At 34.8% G+C, this 13435-nt stretch overlaps 2 long non-coding RNA genes across 2 annotated transcripts; both read left to right on the plus strand.

Annotated features, from left to right (window-relative positions):
- The first annotated feature begins 4394 nt into the window (after positions 1–4394).
- LOC145051244 (uncharacterized) lies at positions 4395–5461 on the plus strand. The gene is made up of 2 exons (XR_013683479.1): positions 4395–4752; positions 5138–5461. It is a non-coding gene; the product is annotated as an uncharacterized LOC145051244 (long non-coding RNA).
- A 5255-nt stretch (positions 5462–10716) lies between these two features.
- LOC145051245 (uncharacterized) lies at positions 10717–11783 on the plus strand. Its single transcript, XR_013683480.1, has 2 exons — positions 10717–11074; positions 11460–11783. It is a non-coding gene; the product is annotated as an uncharacterized LOC145051245 (long non-coding RNA).
- The last annotated feature ends 1652 nt before the right edge of the window (positions 11784–13435 follow it).

A 13435-nucleotide genomic window follows, 5' to 3' on the forward strand; every position in this document is an offset into this window, starting at 1 on the left:
TTTTTTTTAAACATCAACAAGTTCTAATTGCTTTCAAAATGTTTTTTTTATCAGAGTTCCCAGAATCATAAAAACAGAGATGTGTACGTCATGCCATCGCCTTTCCATTATCAACAGATGTACCTGAAACAATAAACGACAAAATGTAAGCTCGAAGGCTTAGTGAGTTACCCCCAAAATACCAACCTCTAGCATCCAAAATAAATAATAACAAACATCATGCATAATGAGCCTTCAGTCTGACTGGACCGCCTCCTACAGGCCTACAGCCTATCTGGACCGCTCCCGAGCCTTCGGCATGACTGGACAGCCTCCTACGGGCCTACAGCCTATCCGAACCGCTCGTCGGGCCTTCAGCGTGACTGGACCGCCTCCTACGGGCCTACAGTCAATCCAGACCGCCCCAGGTATGTTGGCCTCAACCGCACAAATTAGGACACCGCCTCAACCCAACCCCTAAACAAACAATCATGTGTACATAGATAACATACAAACAATATCATGCATATAACAGTCAAACCAATCTAGCCATAGCAACATCCTGTAAACAGGATAGCGACCTAACAGGATCACTAAGCCTAGCATATCATCATGCTAACTACCAGTATGTAAATCAGTAAGCATATCATACGATAATCCGAATACTATCCATAAGGGCCGGCCTTGGTGCCTTAGATCCTGTTGATAAAGTGAGAATAACTCACCTAGCGATAGTGCAGAACTGAACTGAGAGTCTTCAACTGCTTTGCACGACACCCTCGACTGGAAGATAAAGAATATACATTAATCAACGAGACCCTAATCTATTATTGGCCCAATTTAATAATTGGGCCCATCACTCTATTGGGCCTACACGACCTACAAGTCCAACCTGACCCAACAACATTAAATCCACAGCCCGTTAAGGGATTAGCCCAATTGACCTATAATCGGCCCAAAGTTTCAACTTTAGCCCCTAATCTCCCTGGGACTCAACATAACTTCTCTGAGGGCTATAAAATACAATAATCAAAAGAAGGCGGGTTTCGAAATATACCTGCCCGATTTGGGGCGTTACATATTACTAGCCGCACGGAGGACACATATAGACGATTGCAAAGGGATCCTAATTCTAAGGAGGTTCAATCTAGTGTATAGATGACCAAGCCTAACATGTAAATTAAGATGTTTTCTTAAGATGTTTGCCTTGGTTGGAGCAATGCGATTCCAAATAGTGTTGCAAGTATTACTTTTTAACAAAACATCGTCGTCTATAGTTGATGACCTGTCAAAGTGGTAGACTGTTGGAAAGTGTCTCCAAGGTCATTAACTACTGTTGATATCTCTAATAATAGGAAGGTCCTCTTGAGTTGCCTTCAATACTCAAATCAAGTAGAATCAATAAAAGGGGAATTGATTTATTAGTTATTATGGTTTAATCGTTAATTGCAAACTTAATAGAAAATATTATGGGAATTAATAAATAGTTTAATTAATTAAAAGGGTTGAATAGCAATTTATCGATAGTTTATTAATCAGGAATAATATAGAACCTATGGTGGATGGTATTCCCATTAGAATTAAAAGGAATTTCATTTTGGGGATTTCTCATCCCATATGGATGGAAGGATAAAATTAATGGGTTTTAAGCGAAACAAATAAAAAACTTAAGTCTGCATGCAACCCTAGAATAAGATCTATGTTTTTCTCTAATTACATATATAACTTTCAACATCAAATAAGAAACACTAGCATACCTAGCATATTTTTGAAAATATGATTAAGGCTAAGAGAAACATACCTTGATTGTTGTTGACAAATAATAAAGACCCTTGTGTTGTTGAAGCCTTGAGAGCAAGCACCACAAATATCGTGCCTCTAATGGTTCACACCCAACACTAGCAACAAGATGAATATGGAGAGAGGAGAGTGGACGATAAGAATTTTGATTATCTGTCTAAAGATATGAGTGGGGAAAATCCTTAGGGGTGAGGGCCCTTTTATTGTTCAACAAGGATGCCTTAGATAACCCTAATCTTAATATAATAATAATATTTTAAATTGGTAACTATCCAACTCCTTATTTATAGTTATAGAAACCCTAGAATATCCTTATTGAAACCGTCCAACCTTCTCCAAGAAGGTTCTGAAGCCTCTTGTTCAACTATTGAACAATTGCACATTAGACCCTGGACTTTTAATTATTTCTTTTAATTCCAAATATAATTCCAATTAATTTATGATTAAATATTAATTAAATACTTCTATTTCTAATTAATATATTATTTTCATAATATATTAATAAATTATTTATTTCAATTTATTAATTATATAGTAAATAAACCTCTTCCTCCGAAATTCATGCTGTCCGGTTGCTAGCTATGAAGGCAACCTAAAAAGACTATACTACAATCAGTTCAAGTATATATACAAATTATAGTTATGGGCTTAGACACTTAAATCCAACAAAAACAGTGGAAGATATCCAAAGCCATAATCCTTGCTTCTTCTTGGCTTGAAGTTTCGGGTCTTCTTTCTCCCTTTTTGTGGAGGAATTCATTTAGAGTTTAATCCCTCCTAGTTATACTTTGATTATGCACTTTTGAGTTTACTGGTTACGAACCAAGAGAGGGATTCTGGTTTTGTCCTTTTCATGTAAACAAGGTCACGAGCACGAGAGCTCAAGCGCTAAGGCATACATCCATAGGTTGCATGTACCCTTAGGTATATCGTAATTTATTTTTTGACTACATGCTTTAAGTGTATTTGATACATAGAAAACCTAACATCTAGAAGTTTTAGGCCCTAGGTGCGGATGTTACATTATCCATCCGGAGTCAAGAAGGACATACATGATGTTTCAAGTGGTTGATGATGGGATACCGAGGAAGCAAAAGACTATTGTGGGGCCATTGAAACGGCTTAACCGAGGCCCTTATATGGTTAGAATTATGTGGTTGGATGCAAGTTATAGTTCACAAAATCATAGGAAAAATGGTTGTGTTGCTGTGTTGTGAAATATGCTTGTCCATTGCTTCGAAAACATGCATATTTTAATTGTATTAGATGTTCATTTCATGAAAAATGATTAATAGTAGAACACCCTTACAATTGTTTCATTTTTCTACCACTTTTTTTGTTCACCCTTATTGTTTGTTGAGGAACGTAGAGCATTTATAGTGAGGTATGTTGTATCGGATGAGAAGTCTAGGGTTTCTTCGTGTTAGTCACGGTGGAGTAGCATGCAAGAGATGTCTGACACAGTTGTTACATTACCCATAGTTGAGTTTGGTAAGTTGATATATCCACCATTAGTTTTTAAACTTATACCAAATTCACAAATATATTAATATCAGGTGTATGTGATTCTTGCAATTATTGATAGAAAATCAGTGGATATTTATCATCAACAAATTTAATTCTTGAGATTTAATCGTCCATAGCATGTTTGAACGTGTTGTAAAACTCACATTGAATAAAAATTGTAAAAGGAATCCAAATATACTTAAATTACAAAGTCAGTAATCAATGTACCACAATGTGTTAATATAAAAACACCAGGGTGTGAGTAATCTAATAATCAAGTAATCCAACAATCAACTAAATAAACATTCGAACAAAACTTTCATAAAATTGTATACTTATCGTTAAGCTTTATTTGACTTCTAGATTTTAACTCCAGGGCATGTTAAACGATAAATACATGCACGATTTTACTTTATGTACATTATGAACATCGGTTTCTTCCCGAAATTTAAATTTAAGTTAAATATAATTAGCAGTGTATTATTTATTGTGATTTCATTTAACACGTAAATCATACTTTTAACATTTATTGAAACCATTAATTTTGTAACCAAACGTTTTTAATACGTTTGTGCTAATTACGCCATCTTATGTTGAAAGGCTAAACCATGAATACCGTATACTCAACCTCGAATAATTACAATGTCAAACGAGGAAAGATATTCTCACTTAAACAAGAAAGAAAAATGTATCAACTGTTTTTCCAAAAGAAAAAAAAACTAAGAGTATTTTTGCCATTTACCAAAACAGTTATAATAATCTAACCGTATCAGGTGTTGCCCCTCTTTGAAGTCGACGGTTGTGGTTTTGTCGGAGGCATATTTGGAACTAAGAGTAGTCTACAAATGCTTAAATTTACGTTAAAAAAAGTTACTCCAGTACTGTGGGCTGTGGCCATTTATACATAAGATCTCTTAAAAAATTACATATAAAAAAATCAAGTACCAATTTATTCATCAAGCAATAAAAGTGTCATTTTGCGTAACCTTAGGGTTCTATTTGAAGATATGTACAATAGTAGGGGAGGTTGATGAAAATCACCAACGCTAGATCTAGAGATGAGGGTTATAGGGTTACGCCCACACATTTCTTAACCATTATATATACGATGTTCAGTTTCATTTCAATACGATTTCGCAGCCGCTGTAAATCTAGATCACAATCGTTTCTTACATATATGAAAATCATGCATTGTTTTCTTTATGTTATCGACTCATAATAATCACCAAGAGTTTTATGTGTCGATTTTTTCTTTTCCTTCATCATGCACATAGATCTAAAAATTAGTAAAGATCCGCCATATATACTTTGGTGTTTCGAAGATTATGTTGTTCGACTGTCACTCACACTATACTTTGATGTGTATTCTGTTGTCAGCCTAGTAGAATCAGATTACTATGAGTTAGGTGTTCATAACATTTCAAGAGTTGGTTTTGTAGGTTTGTCCGAGGCCCCTAGCTTGAAAAGGTAAATTTATATAACGTTTTCTTATGTAAATGTTTCGATTCCAATCAATTTTTCTGCTCCACTTTCCAATTTATGCTGTATCTAGTAACGTTAATTTCATTAGTATAAAGCTGACATCTACTTCAATTCTTATTGAATTCTGTGTGGAGATTATGGAGATCGTGTTGCAGATCTGATCTGTAGTTCTTTACATGCTTAATTATTCCTTAAATATCACTAAAGATACTGATATGTGTGGATCGAGTATTAGATCTCTTTAAAGCAAAAAGATCTGCCAGAGACTTTAGTTTTAGTAATTTTAATTTTTGAATCCGAAGGTTTTTCAATAAGTTTTTTTATGTGTGGCAAACCAAAAAAGTTAATTAATGTTCATTATAATAAATAGGATGAAGTGGTTGGCTTAGACGAATCCTGAGAAGATGAGGCAAAAGACGGAAGGAGGGCTCCTTTGCTGATTAAAGTAGCGGATGTAGTTTAGTGTATTAGATAAACCGTGACAACATTAAACATGAACTTTTGTTATAACAGAGGCCAATTTGAACTTTATGTCTCGATAAATCGAGTACTTCGATCGATTAAAAAAGCCTAAGTACAAAACATTTACTGGACAATCTTATACATTCCTTTGCTGATTAAAGTAGAGGATGTAGTTTTCGTTGGTTACAGGGTGGATTAATCTTTGTTTAAACCCTGTTTTATTTTCTGTCAAGTTATTGTATGAGTATATATATATATATATATATATATATATATATATATATATATATATATATATATATATATGAAATGTGTATCTGTATGTGTTCGTGTATCGTTGTATGCATATGAATTTGAATACTTCATGATCCTGCAAACATATTTCACATTACTCATAATCTATTCTCATGAGATGCAAGCACACCTTTCATAAAGGAACAACATTTCAAATGTATTAACCTTTCAATACCTTCCTGTATTTGAAAATGTCGGTGCAGCCTTTGTAGATGGCAAAAAATTTCACATCTACTGAGACATTGAATATGCTCAATAAGTCTCAAAAAAATATAAGTGGGTATTATTTATATGATTCTTTTTTAAGCCAAAGGGTGTTTTGTTTTATAAAAACAAAGCTAGTGAGAGGCTAGAGTTAAAAGTAGTTGTGGCGAGCTTTGCCAGGATTGAGAGATCATATTAACTAACAAAACTATTCATCTTTTCTAGCTATATAATACTTGGATGTCAGCTACTAACTCTTTGCTGCTCCTGAATTTCAAACGGAAGACAACCTCGTTGCCATATCTACATTATCCATAAGATTTCCAACAGAAGACAACCTTCTTCCCATATCTACATTATCCATAACAGGGCCATCAGAGCAGAGGTGGTCCAACCTCAAAAACAAATACATGATGGGCACTCTCGTAATAGGGATATCCCTCCACCAACGACACAAAGTCACATTTACCTCAATGACTTTAGGGTAGTCAAGAAATAAGTGTGACTCAGATATATTGTGTAACAACCCAAAAATTTTAAAGAAATTTAAACTTTTCAAAGAAAACAGTTTTACACAAATAAAAGTTTTTTTTTTTTTTTTTTTAAACATCAACAAGTTCTAATTGCTTTCAAAATGTTTTTTTTATCAGAGTTCCCAGAATCATAAAAACAGAGATGTGTACGTCATGCCATCGCCTTTCCATTATCAACAGATGTACCTGAAACAATAAACGACAAAATGTAAGCTCGAAGGCTTAGTGAGTTACCCCCAAAATACCAACCTCTAGCATCCAAAATAAATAATAACAAACATCATGCATAATGAGCCTTCAGTCTGACTGGACCGCCTCCTACAGGCCTACAGCCTATCTGGACCGCTCCCGAGCCTTCGGCATGACTGGACAGCCTCCTACGGGCCTACAGCCTATCCGAACCGCTCGTCGGGCCTTCAGCGTGACTGGACCGCCTCCTACGGGCCTACAGTCAATCCAGACCGCCCCAGGTATGTTGGCCTCAACCGCACAAATTAGGACACCGCCTCAACCCAACCCCTAAACAAACAATCATGTGTACATAGATAACATACAAACAATATCATGCATATAACAGTCAAACCAATCTAGCCATAGCAACATCCTGTAAACAGGATAGCGACCTAACAGGATCACTAAGCCTAGCATATCATCATGCTAACTACCAGTATGTAAATCAGTAAGCATATCATACGATAATCCAAATACTATCCATAAGGGCCGGCCTTGGTGCCTTAGATCCTGTTGATAAAGTGAGAATAACTCACCTAGCGATAGTGCAGAACTGAACTGAGAGTCTTCAACTGCTTTGCACGACACCCTCGACTGGAAGATAAAGAATATACATTAATCAACGAGACCCTAATCTATTATTGGCCCAATTTAATAATTGGGCCCATCACTCTATTGGGCCTACACGACCTACAAGTCCAACCTGACCCAACAACATTAAATCCACAGCCCGTTAAGGGATTAGCCCAATTGACCTATAATCGGCCCAAAGTTTCAACTTTAGCCCCTAATCTCCCTGGGACTCAACATAACTTCTCTGAGGGCTATAAAATACAATAATCAAAAGAAGGCGGGTTTCGAAATATACCTGCCCGATTTGGGGCGTTACATATTACTAGCCGCACGGAGGACACATATAGACGATTGCAAAGGGATCCTAATTCTAAGGAGGTTCAATCTAGTGTATAGATGACCAAGCCTAACATGCAAATTAAGATGTTTTCTTAAGATGTTTGCCTTGGTTGGAGCAATGCGATTCCAAATAGTGTTGCAAGTATTACTTTTTAACAAAACATCGTCGTCTATAGTTGATGACCTGTCAAAGTGGTAGACTGTTGGAAAGTGTCTCCAAGGTCATTAACTACTGTTGATATCTCTAATAATAGGAAGGTCCTCTTGAGTTGCCTTCAATACTCAAATCAAGTAGAATCAATAAAAGGGGAATTGATTTATTAGTTATTATGGTTTAATCGTTAATTGCAAACTTAATAGAAAATATTATGGGAATTAATAAATAGTTTAATTAATTAAAAGGGTTGAATAGCAATTTATCGATAGTTTATTAATCAGGAATAATATAGAACCTATGGTGGATGGTATTCCCATTAGAATTAAAAGGAATTTCATTTTGGGGATTTCTCATCCCATATGGATGGAAGGATAAAATTAATGGGTTTTAAGCGAAACAAATAAAAAACTTAAGTCTGCATGCAACCCTAGAATAAGATCTATGTTTTTCTCTAATTACATATATAACTTTCAACATCAAATAAGAAACACTAGCATACCTAGCATATTTTTGAAAATATGATTAAGGCTAAGAGAAACATACCTTGATTGTTGTTGACAAATAATAAAGACCCTTGTGTTGTTGAAGCCTTGAGAGCAAGCACCACAAATATCGTGCCTCTAATGGTTCACACCCAACACTAGCAACAAGATGAATATGGAGAGAGGAGAGTGGACGATAAGAATTTTGATTATCTGTCTAAAGATATGAGTGGGGAAAATCCTTAGGGGTGAGGGCCCTTTTATTGTTCAACAAGGATGCCTTAGATAACCCTAATCTTAATATAATAATAATATTTTAAATTGGTAACTATCCAACTCCTTATTTATAGTTATAGAAACCCTAGAATATCCTTATTGAAACCGTCCAACCTTCTCCAAGAAGGTTCTGAAGCCTCTTGTTCAACTATTGAACAATTGCACATTAGACCCTGGACTTTTAATTATTTCTTTTAATTCCAAATATAATTCCAATTAATTTATGATTAAATATTAATTAAATACTTCTATTTCTAATTAATATATTATTTTCATAATATATTAATAAATTATTTATTTCAATTTATTAATTATATAGTAAATAAACCTCTTCCTCCGAAATTCATGCTGTCCGGTTGCTAGCTATGAAGGCAACCTAAAAAGACTATACTACAATCAGTTCAAGTATATATACAAATTATAGTTATGGGCTTAGACACTTAAATCCAACAAAAACAGTGGAAGATATCCAAAGCCATAATCCTTGCTTCTTCTTGGCTTGAAGTTTCGGGTCTTCTTTCTCCCTTTTTGTGGAGGAATTCATTTAGAGTTTAATCCCTCCTAGTTATACTTTGATTATGCACTTTTGAGTTTACTGGTTACGAACCAAGAGAGGGATTCTGGTTTTGTCCTTTTCATGTAAACAAGGTCACGAGCACGAGAGCTCAAGCGCTAAGGCATACATCCATAGGTTGCATGTACCCTTAGGTATATCGTAATTTATTTTTTGACTACATGGTTTAAGTGTATTTGATACATAGAAAACCTAACATCTAGAAGTTTTAGGCCCTAGGTGCGGATGTTACATTATCCATCCGGAGTCAAGAAGGACATACATGATGTTTCAAGTGGTTGATGATGGGATACCGAGGAAGCAAAAGACTATTGTGGGGCCATTGAAACGGCTTAACCGAGGCCCTTATATGGTTAGAATTATGTGGTTGGATGCAAGTTATAGTTCACAAAATCATAGGAAAAATGGTTGTGTTGCTGTGTTGTGAAATATGCTTGTCCATTGCTTCGAAAACATGCATATTTTAATTGTATTAGATGTTCATTTCATGAAAAATGATTAATAGTAGAACACCCTTACAATTGTTTCATTTTTCTACCACTTTTTTTGTTCACCCTTATTGTTTGTTGAGGAACGTAGAGCATTTATAGTGAGGTATGTTGTATCGGATGAGAAGTCTAGGGTTTCTTCGTGTTAGTCACGGTGGAGTAGCATGCAAGAGATGTCTGACACAGTTGTTACATTACCCATAGTTGAGTTTGGTAAGTTGATATATCCACCATTAGTTTTTAAACTTATACCAAATTCACAAATATATTAATATCAGGTGTATGTGATTCTTGCAATTATTGATAGAAAATCAGTGGATATTTATCATCAACAAATTTAATTCTTGAGATTTAATCGTCCATAGCATGTTTGAACGTGTTGTAAAACTCACATTGAATAAAAATTGTAAAAGGAATCCAAATATACTTAAATTACAAAGTCAGTAATCAATGTACCACAATGTGTTAATATAAAAACACCAGGGTGTGAGTAATCTAATAATCAAGTAATCCAACAATCAACTAAATAAACATTCGAACAAAACTTTCATAAAATTGTATACTTATCGTTAAGCTTTATTTGACTTCTAGATTTTAACTCCAGGGCATGTTAAACGATAAATACATGCACGATTTTACTTTATGTACATTATGAACATCGGTTTCTTCCCGAAATTTAAATTTAAGTTAAATATAATTAGCAGTGTATTATTTATTGTGATTTCATTTAACACGTAAATCATACTTTTAACATTTATTGAAACCATTAATTTTGTAACCAAACGTTTTTAATACGTTTGTGCTAATTACGCCATCTTATGTTGAAAGGCTAAACCATGAATACCGTATACTCAACCTCGAATAATTACAATGTCAAACGAGGAAAGATATTCTCACTTAAACAAGAAAGAAAAATGTATCAACTGTTTTTCCAAAAAAAAAAAAACTAAGAGTATTTTTGCCATTTACCAAAACAGTTATAATAATCTAAACGTATCAGGTGTTGCCCCTCCTTGAAGTCGACGGTTGTGGTTTTGTCGGAGGCATATTTGGAACTAAGAGTAGTCTACAAATGATTAAATTTACGTTAAAAAAAGTTACTCCAGTACTGTGGGCTGTGGCCATTTATACATAAGATCTCTTAAAAAATTACATATAAAAAAATCAAGTACCAATTTATTCATCAAGCAATAAAAGTGTCATTTTGCGTAACCTTAGGGTTCTATTTGAAGATATGTACAATAGTAGGGGAGGTTGATGAAAATCACCAACGCTAGATCTAGAGATGAGGGTTATAGGGTTACGCCCACACATTTCTTAACCATTATATATACGATGTTCAGTTTCATTTCAATACGATTTCGCAGCCGCTGTAAATCTAGATCACAATCGTTTCTTACATATATGAAAATCATGCATTGTTTTCTTTATGTTATCGACTCATAATAATCACCAAGAGTTTTATGTGTCGATTTTTTCTTTTCCTTCATCATGCACATAGATCTAAAAATTAGTAAAGATCCGCCATATATACTTTGGTGTTTCGAAGATTATGTTGTTCGACTGTCACTCACACTATACTTTGATGTGTATTCTGTTGTCAGCCTAGTAGAATCAGATTACTATGAGTTAGGTGTTCATAACATTTCAAGAGTTGGTTTTGTAGGTTTGTCCGAGGCCCCTAGCTTGAAAAGGTAAATTTATATAACGTTTTCTTATGTAAATGTTTCGATTCCAATCAATTTTTCTGCTCAACTTTCCAATTTATGCTGTATCTAGTAACGTTAATTTCATTAGTATAAAGCTGACATCTACTTCAATTCTTATTGAATTCTGTTTGGAGATTATGGAGATCGTGTTGCAGATCTGATTTGTAGTTCTTTAAATGCTTAATTATTCCTTAAATATCACTAAAGATACTGATATGTGTGGATCGAGTATTAGATCTCTTTAAAGCAAAAAGATCTGCCAGAGACTTTAGTTTTAGTAATTTTGATTTTTGAATCCGAAGGTTTTTCAATAAGTTTTTTTATGTGTGGCAAACCAAAAAAGTTAATTAATGTTCATTATAATAAATAGGATGAAGTGGTTGGCTGAGACGAATCCTGAGAAGATGAGGCAAAAGACGGAAGGAGGGCTCCTTTGCTGATTAAAGTAGCGGATGTAGTTTAGTGTATTAGATAAACCGTGACAACATTAAACATGAACTTTTGTTATAACAGAGGCCAATTTGAACTTTATGTCTCGATAAATCGAGTACTTCGATCGATTAAAAAAGCCTAAGTACAAAACATTTACTGGACAATCTTATACATTCCTTTGCTGATTAAAGTAGAGGATGTAGTTTTCGTTGGTTACAGGGTGGATTAATCTTTGTTTAAACCCTGTTTTATTTTCTGTCAAGTTATTGTATGAGTGTATATATATATATATATATATATATATATATATATATATATATATATATATATATATATATATATGAAATGTGTATCTGTATGTGTTCGTGTATCGTTGTATGCATATGAATTTGAATACTTCATGATCCTGCAAACATATTTCACATTACTCATAATCTATTCTCATGAGATGCAAGCACACCTTTCATAAAGGAACAACATTTCAAATGTATTAACCTTTCAATACCTTCCTGTATTTGAAAATGTCGGTCCAGCCTTTGTAGATGGCAAAAAATTTCACATCTACTGAGACATTGAATATGCTCAATAAGTCTCAAAAAAATATAAGTGGGTATTATTTATATGATTCTTTTTTAAGCCAAAGGGTGTTTTGTTTTATAAAAACAAAGCTAGTGAGAGGCTAGAGTTAAAAGTAGTTGTGGCGAGCTTTGCCAGGATTGAGAGATCAGATTAACTAACAAAACTATTCATCTTTTCTAGCTATATAATACTTGGATGTCAGCTACTAACTCTTTGCTGCTCCTGAATTTCAAACGGAAGACAACCTCGTTGCCATATCTACATTATCCATAAGATTTCCAACAGAAGACAACCTTCTTCCCATATCTACATTATCCATAACAGGGCCATCAGAGCAGAGGTGGTCCAACCTCAAAAACAAATACATGATGGGCACTCTCGTAACAGGGATATCCCTCCACCAACGACACAAAGTCACATTTACGTCAATGACTTTAGGGTAGTCAAGAAATAAGTGTGACTCAGATATATTGTGTAACAACCCAAAAAATTTAAAGAAATTTAAACTTTTCAAAGAAAACAGTTTTACACAAATAAAAGTTTTTTTTTTTTTTTTTTTTTTTTTTTTTTTAAACATCAACAAGTTCTAATTGCTTTCAAAATGTTTTTTTTATCAGAGTTCCCAGAATCATAAAAACAGAGATGTGTACGTCATGCCATCGTCTTTCCATTATCAACAGATGTACCTGAAACAATAAACGACAAAATGTAAGCTCGAAGGCTTAGTGAGTTACCTCCAAAATACCAACCTCTAGCATCCAAAATAAATAATAACAAACAACATGCATAATGAGCCTTCAACCTGACTGGACCGCCTCCTACGGGCCTACAGCCTATCTGGACCGCTTTCGAGCCTTTGGCATGACTAGACAGCCTCCTACGGGCCTACAGCCTATCCGAACCGCTCGTCGGGCCTTCAGCGTGACTGGACCGCCTCCTACGGGCCTACAACTTATCCGGACCGCCCCGGGTATGTTGGCCTCAACCACACAAATCAGGACACCGCCTCAACTCAACCCCCAAACAAACAATCATGCGTACATAGATAACATACAAACAATATCATGCATATAACAGTCAAACCAATCTAGCCATAGCAACATCCTGTAAACAGGATACCGACCTAACAGGATCACTAAGCCTAGCATATCATCATGCTAACTACCAGGATGTAAATCAGTAAGCATATCATACGGTAATCCGAATACCATCCATAAGGGCCAGCCTTGGTGCCTTAGACCCTGTTGATAAAATGAGGATAACTCGCCTAGCGATAGTGTAGAACTGAACTGAGAGTCTTCAACAGCTATGTCCGACACCCTCGACTGGAAGATA

This window comes from Lactuca serriola, chromosome 5 (assembly GCF_051521515.1).
Source record: "Lactuca serriola cultivar US96UC23 chromosome 5, Lser_US96UC23_V15, whole genome shotgun sequence".
Classification (NCBI taxonomy): domain Eukaryota; kingdom Viridiplantae; phylum Streptophyta; class Magnoliopsida; order Asterales; family Asteraceae; genus Lactuca; species Lactuca serriola.